Here is an 11036-nt window from a genome sequence, read left to right as displayed (position 1 = left end):
ACGAGTGATTCTGGCTAGAAAGGCTTCTAAGTTCAAGTCGGGATGCAGTGATAGGTACTAACTGAGTGAACTAAGGGTATCATGATGACACTTATTCGCAGATACGGACACAAACTTCATTCCTATATTAACCAACCCATATTATCCCATAATACCTAGGCCTACCTCTTCATCTCTTTTTGTGTCCTTTTCATTCAGGCGCAATCACATTAAGCCCGTTATCCGTACATGCTTCATAGCAGAGTGACCTGTTAGTGATTATGATCCAAACATGGGGTTCCTGGCACATAAATTTGTGTAAACCCTTTTATTTGACCCAACTGAAGTTGTGGGGGATCGGATCGTAATCCGCCCTACCGAGTTCAGCGCCAGATACCTCTGAACCAACTAACAGCGGGTGAGTTTTTCTTTTTCTTTTTCTTTTGTAGCAAATTTATACAACTTTTTTTTTTGTTTAAATGACTTTGTGAGGGTCACCTATACCAGAGTTTCCTTTTTTCTTTCTTTTATTTATTTCACTGGATCATTCACTTATGTTCATCGGTCCCCTACGTAGAGGATGCGTAGGCCGGAGCTGACTGCTAGAATAAACTACTGAGGACTATACTGAAATGATGATTAAGGCCATGGTATATGGGGTTTCGGGAGTGATTCCTATATTCATGAAGTCTATGGTGCTAAAACAATACCGATGTTTCAAAAAGTTCTCCCAATTCACCACATCCTTACTCAAACCCGTCTTAGAACCCAAAAACTTTCAGAATAACACCGTTTTCTTTTACAAAATTTTTTTGGTAGGGCTAAAGGAATAGGGAGATTAGACTGTACTAGAGATACACTATACTGGTGACTCATCAGACTCATGCATTATCTAAAACACTCAAACTAAAAGCAAAATGAAATAAAGTAAACAACTAAAAAGCAATAAAAATAAACAATCTAACTAGAAAACAACAAAGAAAAATAGAAAGCGATAAAATCTCCTCCCACACTTAAATCAAACATTGTCCCCAATGTTTCGAAATAAGATAAGGAGAGAGAGTAACCTGACATCCTACTGCTGACCACTGGTACCTTCGCCATCCTGAGGTGGACGACGGGTTTGGCTGCGACGACGGTCTCTCTGATCCATCCTGGCCTGTAAGGCATCCTGAGCAGTCCTCACCTCTCGAAGGTTGCTTAAAATGAAACCCTGAGTGGCCTCTATCAGTGTAGAATGTTGACAGTGGTAGTGCTGCTAACGGGATTGCTCGTTTGTGATCGCAAGTAAGGACTGTACAACAGACTCATAGGATCTATCTGTCCTCCACTGCGATTCTTGTATGAAGCTCATGTTATCCGCCAGTTGTGGCTGAATGGTAGAGAGTAGGTCATCACGCCTCTTCTCTCTAGCCATGTGGTCACGCCACATCTCCTCTGTAATATAAAATCTAGGAGCAGAACCTGCAAAAGAAGAAGATGGTGCGGTGTGTGGTGGTGAAGGGTGATGGGGGGATACATGAGGTACGAGAGATTGCTCTCTCCAATCATATTCTTCATCAGTGTCGTGTCCCTCCTCATCAGGAACACATTGGCGAAAAATGCCGTCTTTACCCCTTTTGAAAAGGAGCGGTTCGTCCCAATAAAAGTTTCTCACATCGTTAAAGAACTTCTTCTTGCGGTGGTAGTCAACATCAGGGGGTACTATATCAGCAACTAGGTAATTAACAAAGTCTGCATACCATGGTACGTTACTTACTGCTAAGGATTTTTGGAAGTGCTCATGAGGGCCTAGGCTATCATCTTCAATGGTTTCTAGTCTAGCTATTAGTCTATCATAGGCAAAATCATCATTTATGGGTACTAAGTCTGGTTTTAGGTGTTCTAGCCTAGAAAGGTGATCAGCTACTACATTTTCAGTGCCTTTTTTTATCTCTTATATATAAATCAAACTCTTGTAGTAACAGAATTCATCGGAGTAGCCTGGGCTTGGCATCTTTTTTACTTAATAGCTAACGAATGGCAGCATGATCGGTGTAAACTATAATTTTGGCTCCTACTAGATAAGATCTAAATTTGTCTATAGCAAAAACTACAGCGAGTAATTCCTTTTCAGTTGTTGCATAGTTGAGTTAGGCAGCGTCTAGGGTTCTACTGGCATAATAAATCACATGTAATTTTTTATCTTTCCTTTGTCCTAGAACGGCTCCAACGGCATAATCATTAGCGTCACACATTATCTCAAAAGGTTCTGACCAATCAGGGGGTTTCATAATAGGTGCTGATATTAACGCTTGTTTTAAAAGATTAAATGCTTCATTACATTTTCCATCGAAAATGAATTCAGCATCTTTCATTAAAAGGCCAGTTAAAGGTTTAGTTATTTTGGAGAAGTCCTTGATAAAACGTCGGTAGAATCCAGCATGTCCAAGAAAACTTTGGACTTCTCTGATAGTTTTTGGGGGGTTTAGGTTCTCTATTACTTCTATCTTAGCTCTATCTACCTCTATACCTTTTTCGGAAACTATATGTCCTAAAACAATCCCTTCGATCACCATGAAATGACACTTTTCCCAGTTCAGCACGAGGTTCACCTCCACGCATGTCTCCAGGATTTTCTCAAGGTTAGCAAGACAATTTTTGAAATCGAATCCGCAAACCGAGAAATCATCCATAAATACTTCCATGATACCATCTAGGTAATCTGCAAAGATTGACATCATGCAGCGCTGGAAAGTAGCTGGGGCATTACAGAGGCCGAATGACATTCGTTTGTAGGCAAAAGTTCCATATGGGCATGTAAAGGTAGTTTTTTCTTGATCTTCAGGGTGGATAGGTATTTGGAAGAATCCAGAGTATCCATCTAGATAGCAGAAGTAAGAGTGTCTGGCTAGACGCTACAACATCTGGTCTATAAATGGTAAAGGGAAATGATCCTTCCTGGTTGCTTTATTTAACTTTATGTAGTCTATGCACATCCTTCATCCTCCTTCCATCCGTTTTTCTACATGTTCGCCTTTATTGTCCTGCACGACCGTGATGCCTCCCCTTTTAGGTACTACATGCACAGGGCTCACCCACTTACTATCCGAGATCTGATAAATTATACCTGCCTCAAGTAACTTAAGAATTTCCTTTTTAACAACATCACTCATTATAGGGTTTATTCTTCTCTGATGTTCTCTAGAGGGCTTTGAATCGTTTTCGAGCGAAATCCGATGTATGCATACGGATGGGCTTATACCTTTCAGGTCAGAGATATTATATCCTAAGGCTGATGGATATCTTCGTAAAACATCTAAAAGTTGGTATGTTTCCTCTTGGCTCAAGGTAGCACTGACTATAACTGGACGGTTCATCTCTTCATCGAGGAACTCATATCTCAGGTTCTTAGGCAGTTCCTTAAGTTCTAAGGTTGGCTTCTCAGAGCATGGCATAGGATTTGGGGTAAGGGATGAACATTCGTAAAGGTTATCATCGATGTAGGGTTTCCTAAAGTCATCATCTTCCAGTATGAGAGTTGATGGAAACTTAATTATTTTTATAATTTCTTCTTGTTCTAATTCCCTAACGCATTCATCAATGATATCTATGGCATAACATGCGTTTCCCATCACAGGTGCCATAGGAAATTTCGAAAGTATAAATTCTATTTTCTCGTCACCTACCTCAAAGGTCAACTTTCCTCTCTTGACATCTATTATGGCTTCTGTAGTTGATAAGAATGGTCTACCTAGAAGGATTGGTATATCATTGTCCTCTTTGATGTTCATGACAACAAAATCAGTGGGGATAAATAACTGACCTATCCTAACAGGGACATCTTCTAATATGCCTATCGGATACTTAACAGATCTATCAGCTGACATCTTAGTAGGCTGTAATTCTCCTAAGTTTAACCTCTCGCAAGCTGCTAAAGGCATTAAGCTCACACTAGTACCTAAGTCTAGAAAATCTTTTTCGATGACATGACTTCCCAAAAGACAAGGAATGGAGAAATTTCCAGGATCTTTATCCTTTTTGGCTAATTTATTCTCGGAAATAGAATTTCATTCCAAGGGCTTCGGATCGTCGAGTCTACATTTGTTGGTAAGGATGTCTTTGAGAAACTTTGTGTAAGAAGGTATTTGGGTGATGGCTTCTGTGAAAGGGATTTCTGCGTGAAGTTTTTCTATAACCTTAATAAATTTTTGATACTGGTTATTGATATGGGTTTGTTTGAGTCTTTGCGGATATGGTATCAGTGGTTTATATGGCGGGGGTGATACATAAGTTTTATCTTTAGGTTCTTCTCCTTTTTCTTGACCTTCCTGGTTTTCAGATTCCTCTGGTTCCTTTACTTCGTCTGTGGGTTCGGTACATTCCTTAGAAGTTTTGGATTCACTCAATCTTGGGTTTTTTGGCTCATCATAAGTGTTCCCACTTCATAGGGTAATGTCATTGGCTTGTCCTCTCGGATTCTGTTGAGGTTGTCCAGGGAATTGTCTTCCAGGTGTAGTCTGGGGGGCTTGGTTTAAAGCTACCTGAGAGATCTGGGTTTCAAGCATCTTAGTATGAGTAACTATTTGGTCAACCTTGGTTCCTAACTGGGTAATCAGTTCGTTAACGTGAATGTTTTGGTTCATGAACTCTTTGTTTTGTTGGGTTTGAGCAGTGATAAAATTTTCCATAATTTTCTCAAGGCTCCGCTTTGGTGGTACGGGTTGCATGGGTTGATTTGGTCTTGGGGCTTGGTAACCTGATTGTCTCGGAGGTGCATTATTTTGGATAGGGTTATTGTTCTTATAGGAGAAGTTCGGGTGATTCCTCCATCCAGGGTTATAGGTATTTGAATATGGGTTCCCTTGGGTGTAGTTCACTTGCTCAGAGTGGGTTTCGTTTAATAGACTGCATTCTACAAATTGGTGTCCTTTGGTTCCACATATCTCACAATCCGACAAAACTGCGGCTGCAGTATTCGGGTTTATGCACATATGCTCCACCTTAAGGGCTAATGCGTCCATTTTAGCTTGCATCATGTCTATAGAGCTTAACTCATGTACTCCTCTTGGGACTTTCTTCTCAAATTTCGCTCGTTCGACTCCCCATGATTGATGGTTTTGAGCCATATCTTCGATGAGGGCACTAGCTTCAGGATAAGGTTTGTTCATCAGCGCACCGCCTGCGGCAGCATCGATGGTCATCTTAGTGTTATAGTGAAGTCCATTATAGAATGTCTGAATGATTAACCAATTTTCCAAACCATGATGTGGGAATGCTCTTAACACCTCCTTATATCTCTCCCAAGCTTCGAACAGCGATTCTCCTTGGTTTTGGATAAATCCGGTTATATGGTTTCGAAGAACGACGGTCTTACTTGGGGGAAAGTATCTATCAAGGAATACTCTTCTAAGGTTATCCCAAGTCGTAATGGAATTGGGTGGAAGGGAATCTAACCATGATAGGGCTTTATCTCTGAGGGAAAAAGGGAATAATCTTAAACGGATTGCCTCAGGAGAAGCTCCATTGGTTTTAAAAGTGTCTGCTAATTGGAGAAATATTTTTAAATGTTGGTTTGGGTTCTCAGTAGCGAGACCTGCGAATTGTCTCTGTTGCACTAGTTGCAACAGGGAGGGTTTAAGTTCGAAATTCATAGCTGGGATGGTTGGGTTTACTATACTAGAACTAGGTTCTTCGTTGGATGGTTGGGCGAAATCCTTAAGAGGTCTTTGGTTTTGATCTTCGGCCATAGCTCTCCTAATTCTATGGAAAAATAAACGTGCGCGAGCGTAACGTTTAGGTTCCGCCAGAGGGTATACTAAGCTTCCGGTGTTGCGAGTTCTTCGCATTGACCGGTGGGTAATAACCCAAGTCTAAACGATATAACAACAGGGTACAAAATTTGACGAAATTGGTCCCCGACAACGGCGCCAAAAACTTGATGCGTGCTTTTCCTAAGTATTAGAACGCGTCAGAGTAATATAAAAGATTGTCGAATCCACAGAGACCAAGTGTCAATCTATCGTTATCTATTGTTACGATGTTTATCTAAGGTAATCGAAATATGGGTTTTTAGAGTGTACAATGAAAAATAAAGTGTTAAATAAAATTCAAGTAATAAAGACAGGCTCGAATGTAATTCACATAATCAATTAATAATCCAAGTACTTACTGATAGAATTACTTATGGGCAGTGTTTCCTATTTTGAAAAGAACCAATTTAACGGGAACTGTCACTTTCGCGTATTCAGAACCGAGTTATACTCCCTAATCAAACCCTCTTATTGTCACTTATAAAAAGACGCGCATTGCGTTAGAGTAGTAAACCTATTTTTAAGAAATATAGTATCTTGACTAAGTTGAAAAGTATTTTAACCTGGATTTCTTAACCAAAAGAGGTTCTCACGAACCAGACTCTAAACTTATAAACGCGTCCGAAAATAATTTTAAAATCACCTTTCTTCTTAAGTTAAAAACTCCTAATGAACTAAACAAAGCTTTTCACTGTTTTTGAAATAGTTAAAAACAATTAAGTTTAAAAGGACGTTGGACGGCTTTCGATCTTACCCAACGAAAATTAAGTCCGGGAAAACTCAAGTTGAAAGTCGAAAAAGCCCTTAAGTGTTTCTCCGAACAATTGTACGGATTATCGGTTCAATTACGATCCTTACATTCTAACCCTTATAGGTTTTTCTAGACATGGTAAAGTAAAGGTGCATTTTAATTTAAATAAAAGTAGTGTGAGTGCGGAAAGTAAATAAAAGTAGTGCGAGTGCGAGAAATAAATAAAGTAGTGCGAGTGCGAGAAATAAATGAAAGTAGTGCTAGTGCGAGAAATAAATGAAAGTAGTGTGAGTGCAAGAAATAAATAAAGTAGTGCGAGTGCGAGAAATAAATGAAAGTAGTGCGAGTGCGAGAAATAAGTGAAAGTAGTGCGAGTGCGAGAAATAAATAAAGTAGTGCGAGTGCGAGAAATAAATAAAGTAAAGACAGTGGGGGAAAGTAAAGTAGATAAAGCTTAAGCAATAAAAACCTGCTCCAATCGGAGGGTTGAATAAAATGTGAAACAGAAATGAAAATGGCGGCAGGATTAACTTCCTTCCAAAGTGCTCCAAACTCGATTACAAACTCGATTACAGACTTGATCACACAATTATGGCAACACCCCAATGCGAAGCGATTACCACTTTTAAAATACTGAATATATGCCTAATTGAAACTAAGTTTGCTCTAAGTTTGGATGCTGAAACAAATGAAATCGAGTCTCTATTTATAGGCAAGATAAATAATGAAAATGACAAGGATGCCCTTCAGTTTCAAATTAGAAGGGAAAAACTTTCTTCTTGTAGCGCCCGCCATAAGGGAAAATTGTGGCACCCAAGTGGAGATAGTGGGAGACGTGGCATTTGAGGAAATTTGAGCTATGACACGTCCTGGCTGGACCCATGGCGCCAGCCACAGTGGGAGCCACAAGTGCAAAATGCTAAATTTTAGTCTTTTTAGCTCATTTTCACTCCTTTTCTCGATCGGAGCTCCGATTAAACTGAAAACCTGAAAATAAAGAAAGATATAGTAATAACATAACAAAATAATAATAAAATAACTAAAATGCATGCGAAATCGGAGTCAAAAATACGATGAATTTCAGTGTCATCATTGATCCTTGGTCAAGGTTGATTTGACTTTGTTAGGTTAAGATCATTGGATTTAGGGGATTGATGGAATGTACATTACATCTCCCAAAATGAATGAATGATCTTAATTTGGTAAAAGTCCTCCCTTTTCCAATTTAAGTTTTGATCCATTCCTCTTCCCCTTCATCTCATTCCCCTTCTTTATGCATTCATGTCATGGACCTATGATATCTCCATATCCCAAGGCTAGTTGAATGCAAATTCTTTTGCATATTCTTTTTGTGTGTGGTATGTTTCATGAGCATATTCCATTATACTATGTCTCTAACGTGCATTAACACCAAAATTCTATTGCCCGACCTCACATAGTTGTGACTTCTACATAGGTCCAATTACGATTTATAAGTCTCCCCTCTTTCATGATATTGACACGAAAGGCATAATACTTAGTGAGATTGTAAGTCTCCCCTCTTTCATGATATTGTGTGGAAACTTGGTCTTTTTTCCTTCATTTGGAAGATGTCTTGGTTCAAGGATCCATGCTTGTGATAAGTGGGTTGAGTGTTCTCCAAAGAATGACTTAACATAAAAAGCAAAAGCAAAAGGAATACTAACTTCTAACTCTTTAACAACTAACATTTAATTTTCAAGTCATTTACTTTAATGTACTTTATTTTTAAGCGTTATTCATTTGCCATTATTCATACCATTCTAATTGTTTATGTTAATGCCATTTTCACTTTGTCCATTTGGACCATATTTTATGATATAATGTGATTGTGAATATTGTATTTGTTTGTGTGGTATTTGATCATTAATGTACATAATAAGAACAAAAACCCTAAAAAATATCTTGTGTGGACTGTTTGTTTGATCTGAGACAATTGGACTTAGAATTTAGGCAACATTCCCTATGCAAAGGACTTGGCCAATGCCAACTTTTATGAAACCAAGTGCTTACAATTTGAAACTTCATCTGATACATCATTGAAGATCCATTTGAGTTCATCTGTAACATGATCATTATGAAGTTGTTACTTTGAACCTATGATTTGTGGCATTATGGAATTCATCTGCTACATGGGCAAACCTGGAGAAGTTCATGGAGTGGCTAAGCTTGGATGTGGCTATCTATATTTGATGTCTTGCTCTTTAAGTTGATATATTGTGCATTATTGGTTGCTTGATTCTAATGTCCGGGGGAATTTGGGTTTCTATATGACATTCTTTTCTATTGGATTGCAGCCCATTGATCAGATCTTTTCAACTCTTAACTTTTAAATTTTGTGCTTAGGATTAGTCCCTTCATCCCCTCCCACTTCTTTAATTACAAAATTTCTCCCCCCTTTTAAAAAACTTCTTTGCTTGTGCTTGTTTTCTAAACTTAGACCATATTGCAAATTAGAAACTTTGGTCTTATGCCATTGAATTTTCAAACTTCTTTTCTTAATCTAACTTGTAAATATACTTAATTATACTTGACTTAAAACTTTCAAAAATCCAAAAAGAACTAACTCATTCAAACCATTTTTAGGCCTTTGTTCCTTTCAAACTTAAATTTTGTTAAAAGAAATGCATCAAATTTGATATTTATACCATGAACTACGAGGTTTTGATCCCTCATTTTATGTTGGCACGTAGGCACAAGTCCGAAGGTCTTGTCAAAGACAAAAATATAATTAATGAATTCTCTTATTATCCCCCCATTATATTTGTTTGTAAACATCATTTTTGTTTAAAACACATATGCACAGAAAAAAAGGGCTCCATAGGAGTACCTAAGACACTTTGGGTGCTAACACCTTCCCTCTGTGTAACCAACCCCCTTACTTGTAATCTCTGGCATTTTATTAGTTTTGATTTGAAAACTTCTAATTTTTGGGTTTTGTTCGTACTTTTCCCTTTTCCCTTGGAAACAATAAAAGCGCGGTGGCGACTCTGGTTTTATTGATGTCTTGCTTATCCATAGCTTAATGGTCATGAATTTACTGCTACAATTTTCATATGACAAAAAGTGTAGGATATAGGGTCTAGGGAACCCCAATTTTGACCAGTTGACTTTCTCTGGTCAACCACCATGAACCAACTTGCTAGCTTGATATTCTCTTGACTTTTGGGACTCATGGAGGATCATATATGCATAAGATGATGTATTGTGAAGTATCCCTTGAAATATTTGATCAATTGTTGAAGAAACTTGTTGAATAAGTCACACAAGATACCCATATGAATTAGGGTTTCCAAGGTAAATTAACTCCAAACTCTTAATGATTTCTTAATCAAAACATCATGTGAAGATCATGGGGATCCATATATGATACTTATAGCCAATGTAAACCTCTTCTGGATTTATCTCCTTGCATTGAGGGTCTTGAACCCTAGATATGAGCTGGATAGAGCATAGGTGAGCACACACACTACCTACAAAAGATTTAAACTATACATTGACATATTTTTGGTATTTTAGTTAGTAAATGATAAAAAAACAAAGTATGATACAATCAAATTGTGCTTGGTAATCTCTCCCAATGCAAACCCAGTGAATAAGGGGTAAAGAGGATGCCAAGGTGTAATCTCAATGTCAATGAATATGATGAGATGACATGAGGGGTCTTAGTGTCAAAATTCGGGTCTTACATCTTCCCTTATTTAAGGACGTTCTAGCTGAGGAGATGAAGGTTAAAATCTTCGTATCGACTCAGTAGAATGGACTTAAATAACAACATAGAAATAAATTTTGGTCCCTAAGAGACCTCATGATGCATATGATATGAATGTTAAAAATATCTCTGTAAGGAAAATGTTGCCACAAAGGAAAAGAATCCGGAGAGACTGAAAGTCCGGAGGAGTATAATGCATTCCGTAAGGAAAACTCACTGGGAGACAGAGACTCTAGGGGGGATAAAAGGGTTGTGCGTAGGCTAGTCTACGACTTTAAAACTGCTGGGGGACTCGAGGGATTCCACGAAAATAAATCAATGGAAAGACTCGGCAGGGGATAAAAGGGAAAATCTGCAGGGGAAACAGGTAAATCAGAACAAAGTTGAAAGGCCTGAACCAAACAGAAAATGGCAATTTCATTGAGGAAATATGCATTCGAACTTAACTGGGGAAGAAAAGATCTTCAACACAGGAGTAACAGAAGTATATTATCCACTACCGGCTACTGGGTAAGGAGATAACATAATCTGTCAGAGAGGACATCCGCTACCGGTTAGGGTAAACATATCAAGGATGACTCGTTGAGGAAAGAACCAAATCAAAAATAGGATTTACAACTACCGATTACTGGGCAGAAGACCACAAAGAAAGAGAATATCCGTCACTAGTTAAACTGAACATATCAAGGATAAACTCAAAGGGAAGAATATCCGTCATTGGTTAAGATGAACATATCAAGGATAGACCAATTGGGGAATTAGGAAGAATATCCGTTACCGGTTA

The 11036-nt window shown here is 38.3% G+C and overlaps 1 non-coding gene across 1 annotated transcript; it reads left to right on the top strand.

The window, feature by feature from the left end:
* The first annotated feature begins 5217 nt into the window (after positions 1-5217).
* On the top strand, positions 5218-5324 carry LOC127089442 (small nucleolar RNA R71). Its single transcript, XR_007791038.1, has one exon. It is a non-coding gene; the product is annotated as a small nucleolar RNA R71 (small nucleolar RNA).
* The last annotated feature ends 5712 nt before the right edge of the window (positions 5325-11036 follow it).

The sequence above is a fragment of the Lathyrus oleraceus genome, chromosome 5 (assembly GCF_024323335.1).
Source record: "Lathyrus oleraceus cultivar Zhongwan6 chromosome 5, CAAS_Psat_ZW6_1.0, whole genome shotgun sequence".
NCBI classification, from domain to species: domain Eukaryota; kingdom Viridiplantae; phylum Streptophyta; class Magnoliopsida; order Fabales; family Fabaceae; genus Lathyrus; species Lathyrus oleraceus.
This window is presented reverse-complemented; position numbering and strand designations above follow the sequence as displayed.